Source organism: Amblyomma mixtum, chromosome 10 (genome assembly GCF_055824585.1).
Source record: "Amblyomma mixtum isolate Tamu chromosome 10, ASM5582458v1, whole genome shotgun sequence".
Taxonomy (NCBI): Eukaryota; Metazoa; Arthropoda; class Arachnida; order Ixodida; family Ixodidae; genus Amblyomma; species Amblyomma mixtum.
In genome coordinates, this window is record NC_143021.1 from 102377625 (window position 1) to 102395706 (window position 18082).

Consider the following 18082-nt stretch of genomic DNA (forward strand, 5'->3'; position numbering starts at 1 on the left):
GCGTCGGTCGGACTAGACCGGGACGATTAAGCTTTCGTTAGTCATTTAAAACGCTGCTTTGCATCCAGGTGCAGGTTCTCTCGAGGCTTTCACTGTGTTGCTCATTACGTTCGCCTCTATGGCCATATATAATTACCTCCGAATCTTAGACACGGTACACTAGCAACTCAGAATAATTTCTGATTGCGCGTTGTTTGCCTGATTCATAAGAATTTCGTGTTAAAACGTTGATTAAGCATAAAATGAAAACATTCAAGCTTAAAGTAAAGGGGCTGTTTTTTTTAATTAAGCATGCAGTGTTTAAACACTACGGCAACCACAACCACAGCCATTCAACGACAAGATGCGCTGGGACAGTACAGTTATGGTGTAGCAGTGCTGCATCCAAAATTAGGGACAAAGGCCAGCCCTGAAACCCGGAGCTATGCAGAAGGAAAAAATGGCATTGCGCAAACACGGAACCTTGTCAGCAGTGTAAATACAGCTCGCACGATTTAGTAAATTTCGCTTTGTTCTTTTTTAAACTAAAGGAAAGGCTATAGTTTTTATTCATAGTTGCCGAAAAGTGAGCTCCTTTTCGATTTCGGCATCGGTGGCGAAGTCTCCATTGTCAGTCCTGACATATCCGTAGCTGTTGTTTTCACTGTACTCGTCGTCGTTGGCCTCCACGTCGTTGGCTGGTCGCTCCAGAAGCCCTCACAGTCGACGGGTGGAGCGTGGCCTCCGTATTCTTCTGGAAGTATCTTTGCCGGAATCTCCTTGTGCATATCCTCGTACGTTTTCCCCAAGAGGCGAAACTGCGATCACGACGGCGAAACAGAACGGCCGGACAAACAATTTGAAAAGCCTCAACTGCAACAGGTTCCTTGGAACAAAATTTGTTATTTTTCTTTTATCGATACTTCAGGACCTGGCTAACTTGTCAGCATGTGTTGGACACAGAACTGTGTGTCCTAAAGGGTCTACCATCATGCAGGATCTAACAGAGGACGTTCGCTTCTCCCACAGCTCTGTATAAGAACTAATTGAAACGCCCTATGCAAGTACACTCCCGCGCCCTTCTTCGTTAAGCCATGAATGAACTGATATGGCTCGTGTTCTAAGTTGAACAGCTATGCGCGATGTAGGTATGTCATGAAGCTGGTGACCTACCGACACCCCGTGACGGACTCTAAAAACGACTCGTAAGGGTCACTACTACTCACTTTATTCCACTGGTATCTTAATACATGCCAATGACTAATTGTTGTGCTAGCACAAAATGAGTTTGTCCAACTTATACACAGCGGCAGGTTACACAGAAATTAGTCCAATATTTTGGTATTTAGTAATTAGAACTAACACTAAACATTCACCATTAGTTATGCTCAGTTTTTTTTCGGCACCGTGGCTGCGAACGAAGCAAGGCAGCAACGCCGTAGAGCAACGGACCGTGGAATACAAAAAACAAAGAAGGGTGTTTGTCCAGTCGATGCATCGCAGCGGGCTCCACCTCACCTCACGGCTCTAAAAAACGGCAATGAATGTATAAACGAGAACATTTAGACACTAGTTCATTCAGGAAACAAATGCCATGAAGCAGTAAACTAAGAACTTCCGCACACAGTTTGTCATTGCAGAATTATACTTGTGAACTACACAAAACCACAGCCTTTTTTTTTCTTTTGTCCCTCTCCAGGTTATCACCCGTACGCCGAGCTTCTGTACAGTCAGATAGCGTGCACATGCAGTACCAGCATTAGCAGAAAAGGAAGGCCAAAAGCGAAGGAAAAGGGCCTCTTCACTCCGCAACAAGACGCGGGCGCTTGCTGCGATGTCTTCTCTAGCACGATAGGAATTGCTAGAAGTCAGACGTTGAAAAGAACAAATTGACGAGGCGCCAATACACAGAAGCTACACACATCAAGAGCTTCTTCCGATAAAAATTGTTTCCGGCCTAAACTTCCAATGTTCTAGATGCGTAGTTTCTGAAGGAAGTTTTTTTTTTTTTTGCATCACGACTTGGCTCATTGCGTAGCAGGCTGGGTGCGCGGGTACTTCGATGCTTGTTCCAAACGCTCGCCTCAGATTAAGGTAGTGTCTCCGCCTAAGTTTATTTCCGCGCATTTCCTGGGGCAGTAAGGAGGTTGGGTACGTCAGCCGAAACTACCGTTACAGTTGTATTACTGGGGTATTGAGTCAAGAGACGCAACAGAAGAGCTTTGTGTGGTGGCAGGACCACAGCACACGCTCCCGAGTGATAACGTAGGAGGAGCAAAAACTACAGACGCATTCCGTTTGTTGCAGCTGAGCCTGATGTTGGCTCAGTTCCTCAACACCCTAAAGCCTCTCAGCGCCGCAAACTACAGATTAATATATCCGCTGATCGCGATGCTCTGCAGGATGTTATTCGAAAGTATGCGAAGTTTTTATTTGAGAAAGCGTTGCCAGTTTCAGGCAGTGATGCATCGCCTTGCTTCATCATTCGGGCAAACTCTAACGGGATTGAGGACTCCGGCATGCGTAGTGGAGCAGAGCATGTAGAGGGCCAAGTCTGCTGCAAGCCGAGTGACGGATTTCAGATCGAATAAATCTAGTCGGCTGTTTTTCAGGACAAAGCTCGTGTACAATACCGCATGAATAATCAGAAGATAAATTGAAATTTATTGCTCTTTGATTCATCGAAACCTGGGTTTGTTTAATTTTTTTCATAATGAATATCAGTTGAGAAGAGAAGCATAAGCATGTTTCGCATAACATGATTATGAGCAGCTCACCCTCGCCACCAGCTTCGTCTCGAGGAAAAGCCGGACGAGTGTGAAGAACACGTCGAAGCCTATGCTCTGCATCAGGTGGTGCATGGCCTTCAGCCGCATTGGCAAGCAGTCCTGGAAGGAAACAAAGCACGGCTGGTTGAGCAAGGTTTGACGCTACACAGATATGGTTCGGTAAGACATTGAAACGTTAAACAATATGGCGGATGTCTAACCAAGAGCGCAGACGGTCACGTCAGTACGGCAAAGACTCTAAGTGCCTTCGGCAGAATTCAGCGAAAATTTGTGGCATTCACAAAGAACTAAAATATTCCGTGTCAGCTGCTCGCGAGTTATTCCGGTTATGGAGACCTGCATTGGTTTATTACCGACAGGTTGAGCGCTGAAATTGTGTTCAAAACGGTGTTCAGGATTGGATGTAAATCAAAACCTACCCAATTTCAAGAGGTTCTTACAAGAAAAAAACGGATTGTTATTTAAACCTTAAAATGGCGCTGATAAAAAAGTCGCTACAAGAGTCAAGCATAAAAAAAACGCGCCAGCATCAGAATTCTAAAGTTTTCGGATGAGAAATAAATTACTTTTGTTAATAACTGAAGCTGTCGAAAACGATAACGCAACAAAGATAGCGCTTTCTTTTTTGACAAAATGTTACTTCCAGTTGCCATTGCCGTAAGCTAATGAAAAACCAAAAACTGCGATACAGTTGTATGGTTAACTTCTCCTACCATCTATTAAGATTTGCATCCGACCGAGGGAGCGATTCTGATCTTGATAGAAGCAATGAAATTCTTAGAGGGGTTCGGCTGCTACGATATGTGTTAGGTGTCAATAAAAAGCATGCCTGCGAGTGCGCGCGTACTGCTAGCATGGAATTGAGGTCCTGTTCCGGAAGCGTTCCTGCTGGAAACATCACTCTCTGTGAATATTTCAGAATGAGCACTGGGTTACACAATCTATAGAAAGGAATTGTATGCGTTAAAAGGAATGCGATATGTTGCTTGTGCTCTAGGGCTAACATGAAATTAGCCCTATAATATGCAAATTATTGTTCAGAAATGTAACACTATTGTCACGTTTTAGTGACGGCAGTCCAGCGGTCAGGAAGACACCAGAAATACTTGCAAACGAAGCTCTTTATTAGGGCTGACTTGCGCCCACAAAAGAACTGAATCACTCGGTGGCGGCGTAAGCAACAAGCGTGCTCGTCAATCGTCGATCTACGAATGCCCGCCGCTCGCGGCATTGCTCAATTTAAAGCCGGCAAAGAAACTTCCAGATAGCAGGACAAGATCATCTACAGTAATCTGGAAACACCTAGATGCAGCCTTTCATGGCTGCGATCAGTCGAGATTAGACTGGTCGCTTCTCGCGTCACGAACAAAAGTGATAACAACCCTTTCCTGCAGCCTTGAGCGTGAAAAAACAAACACTACAATGATACGTGGCATTACCCCCCCTTCCAAAGAAGCATCGTCTCGATGCTTTAAAATGAAAATAAACACGGAGAATGAAACTTCGAGTCCTTTAGCGTTCATAATATGGCTTCAGGCGTACGACATGTACGACTTCCGGGCGTGGGCGGCGTCGCTGAGATACTGTCGTGCCGTCGGGGATGACTTCATAGTCGAGGTCACCGATGCGACGGAGAACCCTGTACGGGCCAAAGTAGCGTCGCAGCAACTTTTCGCTCAATCCACGGCGGCGAACTGGCGTCCATATCCAAACCCGATCACCTGGCTTGTAATGCGTGTCTCGTCGGCGCAGATTGTAGCGTCGGGCGTCGGTGAGCTGCTGGTCTTAAATGCGAAGCCGCGCAAGTCTTCGGGCTTCCTCGGCGCGATGAAGGTAGGCGGCGACGTCGAGGTTGTCTTCGTCGGAAACGTGCGGGAGCATTGCGTCGAGTGTTGTCGTGGGCTTCCTGCCGTATACCAGCTGGAATGGGGTAAACCTGGTTGTCTCCTGGACGGCAGTATTATAAGCGAAGATCACGTAGGGCAGAATGGAGTCCCACGTCTTGTGTTCGGCGTCGATGTACATGGAGAGCATGTCTGCGATGATCTTGTTCAGACGCTCTGTGAGTCCGTTGGTTTGTGGATGATAGGCAGTGGACCTCCGATGGCTTGTCTGGCTGTAGTTTAAAATGGCTTGCGTCAGCTCCGCTGTAAACGCCGTTCCTCTGTCTGTGATGAGCACTTCCGGGGTGCCGTGTCGCAGGAGAATTTGTTCGACAAAAAAGTTCTTCTTCAGGAGGACATTATTGTGAAGGACGAAGGACGACAGTTGCCGCTTGAAACCTCGGGGAGGCGATACGGTCTTGCCTTTATGATAATCAACTAGGCTTTGCAAGTCAGGATCCGAGTGCTGCTGCTGCGCGAAACTGCTGGCGCTTACCGGTCCTAAGAAAGCGTCGTCGTCTTCCTCTTCCGGTGCTGCGTCGACAGGAGCTCGTGACAAGCAGTCTGCATCGGAATTCTTGCGGCCAGATTTGTAGACTACAGTTATGTCGAATTCTTGAAGACGCAGGCTCCAACGAGCAAGGCGGCCGGAGGGATCTTTCAAATTGGCCAGCCAGCACAGAGCATGGTGATCGCTCACAACCTTGAATGGTCGTCCGTATAGAAGGAGCGAAATTTGGACGTGGCCCAAATAATGGCGAGCCATTCTTTCTCTGTCGTCGAATAGTTGGCTTCGGCTCTCGACAGTGAACGGCTAGCGTACGCGATAACTTTCTTCTGTCTGCCATTTTTCTGAACGAGGACCGCTCCTAAGCCCACCCCGCTTGCATCGGTATGAACTTCGGTTTCGGCGTTTTCATAAAGTGCCCGAGCACAGGAGGGGACTGTAAGCGGCGCTTCAGCTCGTGTAAAGCTTCCTCTTGTGGCCTTTCCCATTTAAAAGGCATGGCAGCCTTGGTAAGTTGAGTCAAAGGTTCAGCGATACGCGAAAAGTTCTTGATGAATCGTCGGTAATAAGCGCACAATCCAAGGAATCTGCGTATAGCCTTCTCGTCATTAGGCTGTGGAAACTCTGCAATCGCAGCTGTCTTCTGAGGGTCTGGGCGAACTCCATCCTTGCTTACCACGTGACCAAGGAACAGCAGCTCCTCGTAGGCGAAGTGGCACTTCTCTGGTTTCGGTGTCAGACCTGAAGACTTGATCGTTTCCAGCACTATCCGAAGCCTTCTGAGGTGGTCTTCAGAGCTTGAGGAGAAGACAACAACGTCATCTAAGTAGACTAGGCAAATCTGCCACTTCAAGCCTGCGAGCACCGTATCCATTACTCGCTGGAACGTCGCTGGGGCAGAGCAGAGGCCGAATGGCATCACCTTGAACTCGAAGAGTCCGTCTGGCGTGATGAACGCAGTCTTCTCGCGATCTCTTTCGTCGACTTCAATTTGCCAGTAGCCGCTCTTCAGGTCCATCGATGAGAAGTACTTAGCGTTGCACAGCCGGTCCAGTCTACCGTCGATGCGGGGAGGCGGTAGACATCCTTCTTCGTAATATTGTTCAGGCGGCGGTAATCGACGCAAAAGCGAAGGGTGCCGTCTTTCTTTTTCACTAGGACGACCGGTGCTGCCCAGGGGCTCCTCGATGGCTGTATGACGTCGTCACGAAGCATTTCCTCAACTTGCTTGCGGATAGGTTGGTGTTCTAGCGGCGATACGCGGTAGGGGCTCTGTCGTAGTGGTCGCGCGTGTTCGTCTGTGACAATGCGGTGCTTGGCAAGCAGGGTTCGTCGCACATTCGATGCTGTTGAGAAGCAATCGGTGTACCTTTGAAGAAGACTGCGTATTTGGTCTTGTCTGCTCCGGGGTAATGCCGGGTTGATGTCGAACGTGGGTTGATGGCCTTGGTCAGATTGTTCTGCGGGTTGGTCGGGTAGAGCAAATACGTCTCTGATGTCTGCCAGGTCGTCGAGGAAAGCGATCGTGGTACCTTTGTTTAGATGCCGGTATTCTTCCGTGAAGTTGGTTAGCAATACCTGGGCTTGGCCATTTCGGATTTCGGCGACTCCCCTCGCGACGCCCAATCATCGATCCAGGAGTAACTGGGTGTTCCCCTCGATAACGCCTTCGGCATTTTCGATGTCTCCAGTACCTATGCCGACGAGAACACTTGATCGGGGCGGCACGCTCAGTACTTCGTCAAGGACGTTTAAGGCAACGCGATGAGTCGCTATCGTCGGTGCAGATATGGCTTTGTCCGTGGATAGCTTGATCGACTTGGATCGAAGGTCGATGATCGCTCGATGTTCGTTCAGGAAGTCCATTCCCAAAATCACGTCTCGCGAGCATTGCTGTAGGATCAGGAAGGCTGTCGCATAGGTTCTCCCGTTTACAGTAACTCTCGCGGTGCAGCGTCCTGACGGCGTAATCAGGTTGTCACCTGCTGTGCGGATCAGCGGGCTATCCCAAGCAGTTGTTACCTTCATGAGTCGGCCAGCGAGTGGGCCGCTCATGACAGAGTAGTCAGCTCCCGTGTCTACCAAGGCAGTAACCGCGTGACCGTCGACCGTAACTTCAAGGTCACTTGTTCGCGTTCTCGTATTGTACGTTGTCTTCGGTGTCCGATCTCAGCTTCGTCGAGTAGTGAGGCTGCGGTGGGCGTACTGCGACGTTACTTCACTGGGCAGCGGTAAAACCTTCAAGTCTGGCCCCGTCGTCGTCGTCGGTGTCGGTGTCGTCGTCGTCGGTGTCGTCGTCGTCCGTGTTGTCGTCGTCCGTGTTGTCGTCGTCCGTGTTGTCGTCGTAGTTGAGGCATGGTCTTGAGTACTCGTCGATGGAGGATCTTTGTCATTGCGCTTAGAAGCAACCTCACCTCCAGAGGCTGCTTTATTTAGTTTAACCTTCGGGGGCTGGGGGAGCGTCCACGCACGGCGTAACCTCGGCTAGGAGATACAAAGCGCGGGGACGATGGCGACGGGGAACGTGATAGGCGGCTCGGCGATGAGTATTCTTCCCGACGTAAAAACTCCTCGATTTCGGCTGGTCGCTGGCCGGGTCGGGGTCGTGGAGCGTCGTAAGAGAACCCTCGGATGCCCAGTCTTCCGTATGGGCAGTGCCGGAGGACGTGACTGGCTTCGCCACAGTGGAAGCATAGTGGGCGGCGCTGGTCGGGAGTTCTCCACTCGTCGCATTTCCTCGGCTGCGCGCGTCGCTCGTAGGACGGGCGGGTTGGGGCGAGTGGGCGGCGGTCCAACGCAGCTGGCTGAGGGTGATAGGGGCTTGTGTCCCGTCGTCGAGGTGCAGGACGGCGCACAGCTGCGGCGTAAGTCATGGCTGGGGGCTGCGGAGGCTGCGTAGGTGTCGGCGTCACACCCAAGGCCTGTTGAGCCTCGTCCCGGATGACGTCAGTGAGCGATGAAAGTTGCTGCTGCGTTCCCGTTGGCAGCAATCGTCGGAGCTCCTCTCGCACAACTTCACGTATAACCTCCCGCAGGTTATCGTTGTTAGCGGTATCCATGCAGCTTGCTGACAAAAAGCGCTGCTGGCGGTCATACTGGCGGGCTCGGGCGTCAAGAGTTTTCTCCATTGTGGATGCCTCTTGTACGAATTCCGCGACGGTTTTCGGTGGGTTGCGAACGAGGCCGACAAATAGTTGCTCTTTAACTCCTCGCATAAGCAACTTCACCTTCTCTTCTTCCTTCATGCTCGCGTCGGCACGCCGGAAGAGACGCCTCATTTCCTCAGTGTACACAGCAACGGTCTCGTTTGGGTGTTGTATGCGAGACTGTAGCAGCTGCTGGGCTCTCTCCTTTCGCACGACGTTCGTGAAGGTCTTTAGAAGCTGCTCCTTGAAGGTTTCCCAGTTCGTGAGGTTAGCTTCCTCATTCTCAAACCAGACTTTTGCTGGTCCCTCCAAGGCGAAGAAGATGTACCTAAGTTTTGTGGCATCGTCCCAGTTGTTGAAGATAGCCACACGGTCGAACTGCTCCAGCCATTCTTCGGGGTCGTGGGCGAGGCGAAGCGTCGAAGGTTGGTGGCACCCGGGGCTGGTGAAGAATGATTGGAGTCGTCGTCTGGGGCAAGCTCATGGTAGACGTTGCGGTTGGCTTCCGCTTCCGGGTAGGGTCCGGCAGATTCACGAACTCTGGTGCGTCCCCTTGCAGGCGTCGGCTAGCGCGGTGGACTGGACTCAGGTCCTGCGGTTGATGACTCAGAGGGCTGACGTCACGGCTTGTAGGGGGTGTCCGGTACATGGAAGGGCACCCAGCACCTCCACCAGATGTCACGTTTTAGTGACGGCAGTCCAGCGGTCAGGAAGACACCAGAAATACTTGCAAACGAAGCTCTTTATTAGGGCTGACTTGCGCCCGCAAAAGAACTGAATCACTCGGTGGCGGCGTAGAAAGAGAAGTTTATTTTTTCTGTTTTAACATAGAAAATACAAAACAAAACAGATGAACTTAATGCTCTGATCAGTCAAGCACATGCTCAGTGACGCAGCACTGAGCACGTCAGTAATGCAGTAGAAATGCCGATACTCGACCGCCGCGCAGGACGATAAAGTATGTCGACCATTTGCGCAAGAACTCAGCCTCGCTCATTGACAGAGCGTCCATGCATGCTTGTTCAAAGAGGCGCGTGCGCAGGCGCTGCAACATTGGGAACATTGTTCTTTGCGGACGCCCATTTAAGGATGCCACTCCACGCTGCCGCCACAAAACGAACATGCCGACACACAAGAGCATATTTTGAAACACTTCGGGAGAACTAGTGCGCGCTTCCAGGCGGGTTAAAAACATGCGTGACACTAATGTCCAAAAGGTGCGCGCAACTACACACTCAAACATTGCGTGCTGCAAAGTTTCAAGCAGACCCCACTGCGGGCATCGGGCGGAGGGCGCCACGCCCCACGCCGCAAGGCGGTCTCTTGTGGGCAGGACCCGCCAGCCTCGCAGCCAGCCGAAGTCCCTGACATCTGCAGGAAGCGTAGCTGAGGTCAGTTGGCGCCAGCGTGCCCGTCTCGTTTTCTGGAGTTGTTCGCGGGTCAGCGCAGCGACCGTTAGTGCTTCACACATCCTGGAGGGCGGGGTTTCATCAACATCCAGATCGGGCACGCTGGCAGTCAACGACGTCAGTGTGCGACGCACATTAACGAAAAATGCCGGGGGCTGCTCGGCTGTAGGGCCAACCACGTGTTGTGAAAAAAACTCGTTACGCGCTGTACCCAGAAAGTATGTGAGGAGTGTTCTCCCGGGATAGTCTGGGTTGCGTACAAGATCTCGTACTCCTCGCAAGGCGAGCACATTGCACATGGTGCGGATACAAGGTATACCAAACCCACCCATGTACGATGGAAGGCGCATGAACATTCGTGACACAAGTTCGGTTTTGCCCGCCCAAACGAAAGAGCCACAGGCCGAGGTTAGCCTGCGCGCAAACGTGCGCGGTGGGTTTGCGACGCGGGCGACAAAAAAACATGCGGCTAGGATTGTGGACTTAACTATACAGCAGCGCTCTGCCATTGAAAGGCGGAAAGTTGACGCCACCGAGAGGCGTTTCTCAGCGTTCGTGCGGAGGTTAGTCCAGGTTTCGCGGGCTACTTCTCCGCTGGCGAGGAATACTACTCCCAGGACTTTCACTCCCTGCACCCACTCCACCTCGCCCGCAAAGTTCGGTGTGAAGGTGCCAAACCTTAGTGCCTTGCTTTTTCTCCTGTTCAATAGGGCCCCAGATATCTCGCTGTACTCGAGAAACAGCCGCGAAAAAGCGGCGTAGCTATCCTCGTCCTTGAGGAAAAGCGACACGTCATCGGCGTAGGCCGATACTTCGATTTGGCCCTGGCCAGGCAGAGGGAAGCCGCGTATGGATGGGCTGTCGTTAATGTGCCGGATGAGTGGATCCAGGCACAACACGAAGAATGTTGGGGAGAGAGGGCATCCTTGCCTTATGCCCCTGGTGACTGAGAAGGGAGCGCTCTGGTGGCCGTTTACGGAGAGGCGAGCATTCAGGTCTGCGTAAAGTAAGCGCAGCCTGCTGACAATTTGCGGAGGGAATCCGAAGGCTTCAAGGACTCCGAACAGATACGAGTGTTCCACCCGATCGAATGCTTTCGCCTGGTCTAGTGAAACAAAGCACCCGCTGAAGCCCGTCCTGCTGGCAAATGTGAACAGGTCTCTAGTGAGTGCCAATGCATCAAACACAGAGCGGTCAGGGACGCTGCTGGTTTGAGCCCGGTGGATTAGGTGAGGTAGGATCGTCCGCATTCTTGTGTTCAGTAAAGATGTGACTATTTTGTAATCTGCGTTTAAGAGGCTTATGGGCCGCCATGCTTGCGGGTCGGAGGGGTCACCGCCCGCTTTCGGAATGAGTATGATGCGACATTCGCGGAAAGAGTTTGGACGTAACCCATCCGCGAGGAAGCCGTTGACCATCTTCAGGAGCGCTCCTTGGATCTCGTAAAAAAAGTTTGAATAAAAACTTGTTGGAATGCCGTCTGGACCGGGGGCAGAGGCAGCATTCATACTCTGCAGGATGGCGTGTAGCTCTTGGCTTGTGGCTGGTGCGCAAAGGTTTTCATGCAACTCTTCAGCTACTCGTGGCAAGTTTCCAAAAAAACTTTGTAGAAGCCCGTCATAGCCATCCTGAAGATGTAGCCAACTGTCCGTAGAGAACAGGTTCGAAAAGTGGCTTGCGAAGATCGTGCAGATATCGGCCGTGGTTTTGCTTTGGGTGCCGTCTGGGAGTGTCACGAAAGGCACAGTAGCGGCAGCGAATTCCTCTGCCGTGCCTGCGCGTACGTGTCGTAGCACAGCCGGGTCTGATATCGGCCGCCCGAGCTGGTGTGCACGACTAGCTGCCCGTGATGACTGGCAGAGCAACACGTGGTAACGTGCTTTAAGTAGACTCAGGTAATCGCTCATGGCAAAGGTTAAGGGTGCTCCCCTTTGCACTATACGGATGCGCTTGAGGGTGTCATTCAGTGCATGAGTTACCCGCCGTCTGCGGTCTTGACCGGCCGCCACCAGAGTTGCCTGCCAACGAGCCTTGAGTGTGTCCCATGAATCAGTCGCAACGAAGCTCTTGCACGATGCTGCCGACGCCGTACGCAGCGACGCCACGCTTTCCGGGTCCGCCAGTAGACTCGTGTCCATGCGCCACGTAACAGTACGTGGGGTGTCCTCACCAAAGTCGAGCCTGACTGACAAGGGGTGGTGATCGGAAATCACCGGCGTGCCTGCAGGGAACTCGAGAACTTCGCAGCTAACGACAAAAGAAGCGAGCTCTGGAGGAAACTAGAATTTGTCTATCCGACTCGCTGACTGTGCTCTCTCAAACGTCGCTCCAAAGGCATCCCCGTGAAGCTGCACCCACGCGTCAGACAAGCGGAACTGAGTCACGAGATCGCGGAGCGCGGGGGCACCGCAATAACGGCGACCGTGACCCTGTCCGCGGACGTCACGGTCGATGTTAAGTACACAATTGAAGTCACCGACGATGAAAGTGGGGTAGGGATCAAGGAGGAATGAGTCGAGGCGCTCAAAAAAATCAGATCTACTAGTCCGCCGTGCTGGCGCATATACAACCAACGCACGTACCCGCCGCTGGTTTAGTGTGAAGTCGACCGCAAGAGTGCGGCCGTCCAGCCCGAAAGTGGAATGAGCACCCGCGCGCAGGCAGGGGTTTACAAAAACGACACCAACACCGCACATATGAAAATCAGTCAACGAAAAATAAGCAAAAACAGAAAACCGGGTGGTGAAATTCAGCACATCAAGTGAAGTACGGAAGTTGCATTCCTGTAAAAACAGGATGTCGACGCCCCTAGCCCTGGCAAAGTGCATCACTTCTCTCTGTCTGTCTACGGATTGAAATCCCCGAACATTCAGGGAGAGGAGATGCACAACCGCCATGACTGCCAAGAGCACCGACGGCATAGCACCGACGCCATGGGCACCGACGCCATGGGCGGCGCTTGGCGCGCGCGGCACTTTTTTGCTAGAACGTTCGTTAACAGTCCCTTCGGATTCCGATGATTGGGGGTGGGCACGTTTGAAGTCTGGTCGGGAAAAGGCCATGTTTTCGGGGCCGTCGGCGCTTGTGGCCTCGCTCACCGGTTGCTGCGTGGTCTTGGCGACGCTCGCAGCTGAAGCCGATGCCGACGCCAGGGTCGCCGATGGGAGGGTGTGGCTGGCTGGTGACGGGAAGCGCGCGTCGTCCGCACCTCCAGGAGTCGTCGGTCCTGACACCTGGCCGCACGTCAAGTCCCCTGTCAGGCGAAGCGGCGTGACTTTGTCCGGTACGTCCACCAGGTCGCCCGACGCCACGCTCGACTCATCGCCGCTGCTGCTCTCGGTGTTGAAGGAAGCTGTGCGGGGTAGCGGCGGCAAGGGTTCCGAGAAAACAGCACCGAACGGCTCCACCTCGTTTGAAGGCGACCCCTCGAGCTGCTCCTTCACGGGCACCTCCGTCGCGGGGGTGGGCTCGGGCTCCCTCGGGCTGCTGGTCGTAGGGACCACGTCGGCAACAGGCGTCCGGAGGGTTGGTGTGCTCCGTGTTTCCGTGGCCACGTTGTCTTTGCTCGGGGCTTTCCTCGAGGCGGCGGCCGCCGCATACGACCGTGGCCGCAGGCAGTCCGCTGTGGCGTGGCTTCCACCGCAGCGCCTGCAAGCCGCTCCGCATCCTGCCGTGTCGTGGCCGAACACCTCGCAGCGAGCGCACCGCGGCGTTCGACACGCCGCGCCGATGTGGCCGTCCTGCCCGCAGCGGGAACACACCTTCCGGACGCCTCGGTAGTCAAACATGACGCGGTGGCCCTGGACGGTCAAGAAGTTCGGCACCGCCTGCTTCATCTCGATCCGGACCACGCGCGTCCCGTTGCCGACGTGACGACGGCCCTTGAGGACGGGGTGGGTGATGTCCAGCACCTTTCCGTAAGAGGACAGTGCTGCCGCCAGCGCCGCGTCTCCCACGAACAGCGGCACACGAAAAGCCGTCACGTGGACCACGGCGGGTCCCACGCAGGCTACTGGGACGGAAGTGCCATTCACGTTGAAGGCGCCTTCCACTAGCATTTTCTCTGCCGCCGCAGCCGAGGCCATAGCGACGCAGAACTTCATGCCTCCATGGTGTTGGAGGCTCTCTAGCCCTTTCGGGCCGACAACCGACTCGATGCCGTCGACGATGTCGTCAGCCGTCGCGTCGGAAGTAACTACGAACTGGAAACAGTGCGCCTTTGGGGGCGGCGCACGGAACACCGGAGGTGCAGCAGGTCCCGGGCCTCCCATGACGTCACGGGTGGCCGGCTGGGCTGCTGCTTGCACGAACTTCACACAGTTTGCCCGAGCACCGGCAAAGGCACGGCGCCTGGGCGGGGAGGCTGGTTGCGGAACCTCCGGGCCGCAGTGGATCCGGGGCCCGCCTGCACTTGTCGAAACTTCTCACGAAGCCAGCGCCGAAAAAAAACTTCGCTGGTTCTGGACGAGCTCGGGCAGCAAGAAGCGTGCTCGTCAATCGTCGAGCTACGAATGCCCGCCGCTGGCGGCATCGCTCAATTTAAAGCCGGCAAAGAAACTTCCAGATAGCAGGACAAGATCATCTACAGTAATCTGGAAAAACCTAGATGCAGCCTTTCATGGCTGCGATCAATCGAGATTAGACTGGTCGCTTCTCGCGTCACGAACAAAAGTGATAACAACCCTTTCCTGCAGCCTTGAGCGTGAACGAACAAACACTACAATGATACGTGGCACTATATTCCTCTCTCTGTGGTGCACGTAGGCTTCCTTTTGCCTGTAGATAGTTTTTAACGACGCTTTTTGAAATAGACTCGTTTTGATCATAAAAAACACGGTCATTCAATGAGAAAATTGCAGCGCTCGCTAAAGCAATCTAAGGTGAATCTACTAGGTTTCTCGCGATTTTGACCAGTAATGCTTTGCTTCCCTCACTGTTCCAGAAATTGTTGCTTCGGGTTTTTTCCTTGCCGCTGTTCGTTTCACTACCGATGCTCAAACTTGTGATTTCGCCTATATCAGAATGCCAGTTAGTACACCTTTCCAAGTTGGAAGCGACTGTATTGGTTGCGAAATATAGCTCCTAGTCGACAAGACTAGGAGCTATAGTAGCATGTGGTTTGTGGATGTTTAACATCCCAAAACGACTCAGGCTATGAGAGACGCCATAGAGAAGGGCTCCGGAAATTTCAAACATCCGAGGTTCATTAACGCGCTCTGATATCGCAGAGTACACGGCCCTCGAGAATTTCGCCTCGATCAAAATTTAACCGCCCCGCTCAGGATCGAACCCGAGTCTTTTGAGTCAGTAGCCGAGCGCCGTAACCACGGGGTCGCCGCGGCGGGTCTATAGTGGAATAAACTTTCTCTGTGTGGCGAAAAAAAAATAGCTACTACAAAAAGAGAACTAGAAAAAAACATTGATCAACAAATAGAATAGCAAAGATTCGCGGCCATAGAGTGCAGTCAATATCTAGGTGTAGCACGCGATATCGTAAATCACTGCTGCGTCGCCAGTGTAACCTTTCCATCGTATGAAGCGCTTTCACCAGATCGTGGATTGCCGGCCGGGACGCACGGAAGGATTTCTTTTCCTTTCATTACTTTGCGTATATCTACCTATAATAATGAGGTAAATGATGTCAAAGTAATTTTTGAGACAATCAAAAAGGGTGGGTGCTCTCTTCGGTTGTTTCTATCTACTAAAAGTTGAATTCGTCACGGGATCTCGACGCCTCTACTTACCTGTAAATATTCGAAGCCCCGCATGATCATGTCCACATTAATGGCGAGCACTTTGTCGAGTGTGTAGCCTCCGTAATCAAACAGGATAACCATGCCCAACGTTTGAGTCGTTGGATCCTTAGCCAAGTGTTCCATGCACAGCATGATGGCCCAGTGAACATCGACGTATGAAGATTCAACGAGATTCCAAGAACCTGAGAAAAGGAAGAAAATGCAACTGTTTCGAATGGAGTCTGCGCGTCAATTCTCAGTTGTCAAATATTTCTTGTGTATTCATATATTTTTACTCTATCACAAGGATTTTCTTTAAATTATTCGTGATTTCAGGATTCATTATGCGCTTGAGGCAGACCTGGACCCACTGCTCGAGTACATGACCCAGCTCATAAAGTTTTATTTGAAAAATAACTACGAATTGGAGGTCGCGAAAGAAGAGTCGACCGCTCTCTGGACGCGACGCAAGCATAAGCTTCTCGTGCACAGTTGCGGTGACTCTGACTGAAGTGGCAGTCTTTCGCCTCAGGTGTCTGAATATTTCCGTGTGGCACCTGCAGGGGTCAACGGCCTGTTTTTCGGCCGTATGAAATAATTACTTGCTTCACCGGCTCGAGAAATATCACAAAACTCTCTTTAGTAGGCATGGAGCATACGCTTTAGACGAGAACAATTTCTCTATGAATGCTACATCAAGCACTGAGCGTAATAACTAAAACAGCTGGAATCCTAAACACAGCCCTGTTTTTAACGAGACACCAGAAACGGCAAGCAAAAAAGATTCATCTTTTAGCACCGTAGTCTTCAGAGTGGCTGCCGCAACTCAGGTGACGCGTAGAGCTAAAGACTCGTGTGCTCTTGGATTTACAATTAAATTGCATATTAGATAGCACTGTTGCGGAAGACCTTCTCTCCAGGTGCGCCCGCGGACCTGTGTACGTATACATCCACGTCATGCGGGAAATGTACTTTGGCTGCACATGTGACAAGATAGGCGTAACTTGTCTAGAACTTTTTGTTTACTCCATAATTTCTTTTACTGTTGCGTACAAACGCTAGCGCACTTGAAGATCGCAGTATCAGACGACAAAATCTCCCTTTTTGTTTTGTTTCCGAGATTTTGGCATTATAATAGCTGGCCACTGGGTTGCCAACGCTTTCACTAGGTGGAAACCACGAAGCCGTCTACCTATTTAAAAATGATCTGGATATATGCTCGAAGAATTATCTGCAATATGATGGCAGGTTGCTTCGGAAACATTACCCACCGGGTTTGAACAGGAAGATACGGCGTCCATGGACGTCCTTTTCTTGCAGAACCATCATGAGTTTGCGCGTGGCCTGAGTCACTTTGGAGGGCTGAACCTCCAGAAAGTACGCACCGCTGGTGTTCCGGATCTTGCAGTAGATTTTATCGGACCGTAGGGCTGCTTCAACGTTGTATTTCCACACGCGTAGAAAGCGCAGAAGAAATAGCGCATCCTTCCGGGAGTTGAGATACTCCTCCTCTGCGATAGGCATCGGGTGAAAATTTTTCAGGGGTATCCCCACAACAACTTCCGCTCTTGTACCCTACCTCTACGATCTGTATTTTTTTCTGAACGATTCCTCGCCTGGGAGCTCCATGTTGATTTCTGACCGCTTTTACAGACACGGAGTGCGTACAGACCAATGTGATGACCAGAAAGTTATTAGCATTCACGTTTAGCAGCGGCGAGAAGGTTCTGAAACTGCACGCGTTTAGCAACTTCAAAAAAAAAGTCGCCAGTTGGACATGAGTCACATGTGGCCAGATGTCACAATAGGTAAACACTCCTTAGCCTGACGGTCTTAGACGGTTAGTGCTACAAAATGTAGCGCCTTTCTAAGAAAGGTCTTTATAATAATGGACGCGGAAACGTTGCGCAACTTAGAAGAGGTGAATGAAAGTATTGAGTTGTACTTACTTCAGTCTTCTCTCGGTGGACCTAGGTTGATTAATTCACGACTTAAAATCTTGGCTGCAACATAAACCTCATATGAGCCACAGAAACAATGCGAGCTTGACTGCTGTTGGCAGCAAATAACCGGTGAAGTACCCAAGCTTCCCTCCAGAAGTTCTAGTGACAGCTTATGTTGCTAGTGTCAGATAATGTTTAAAAAAGAAAATGAAATGCAAGATTACCCACGCTTCGCTGTGCTTGCTCTAGCACTTTGTAAAGCCGCATGTAAAACAGCGTCACTCGTTCACTCATTTTTAGGGAGTCGAATTTCCATCTCACCTCATAAAAGCTGCAATAGTTTAGCGAGGGATTCCTTTCTCCGCGCTGGAGTATCTCCAAGCTGATCTTCGGCGACCTGTTGGAGCCTCACAGGGAGGGCATCCTCGGACGTATCGAAGACGTCGTCCGTTGACTTCTTCATGTACACACCAGCCATCTCGGATACCAGTGCCAACGAAAGTAGCACAGTCTACTTCGAGGGCACCGCACAGCCGAAGCGTCTCGCAACACTGCAAAGGATGCAGACACTCTCAGCGGAGAAAGTGTCTGCGCGGTGTTGCGACCCGGGTAGCATGGCTGAAGACCGGTGATTGAACGAGGAGGATTGGAGACTGGGTTAAGAGGAAGGCAACGAAAACTTTGCACACT

General features: G+C 51.7%; 1 pseudogene; it reads right to left on the reverse strand.

Annotated features, from left to right (window-relative positions):
• Positions 1-549: 549 nt before the first annotated feature.
• On the reverse strand, positions 550-17870 carry LOC149326562 (retinaldehyde-binding protein 1-like; annotated as a pseudogene).
• Between the last annotated feature and the right edge of the window lie 212 nt (positions 17871-18082).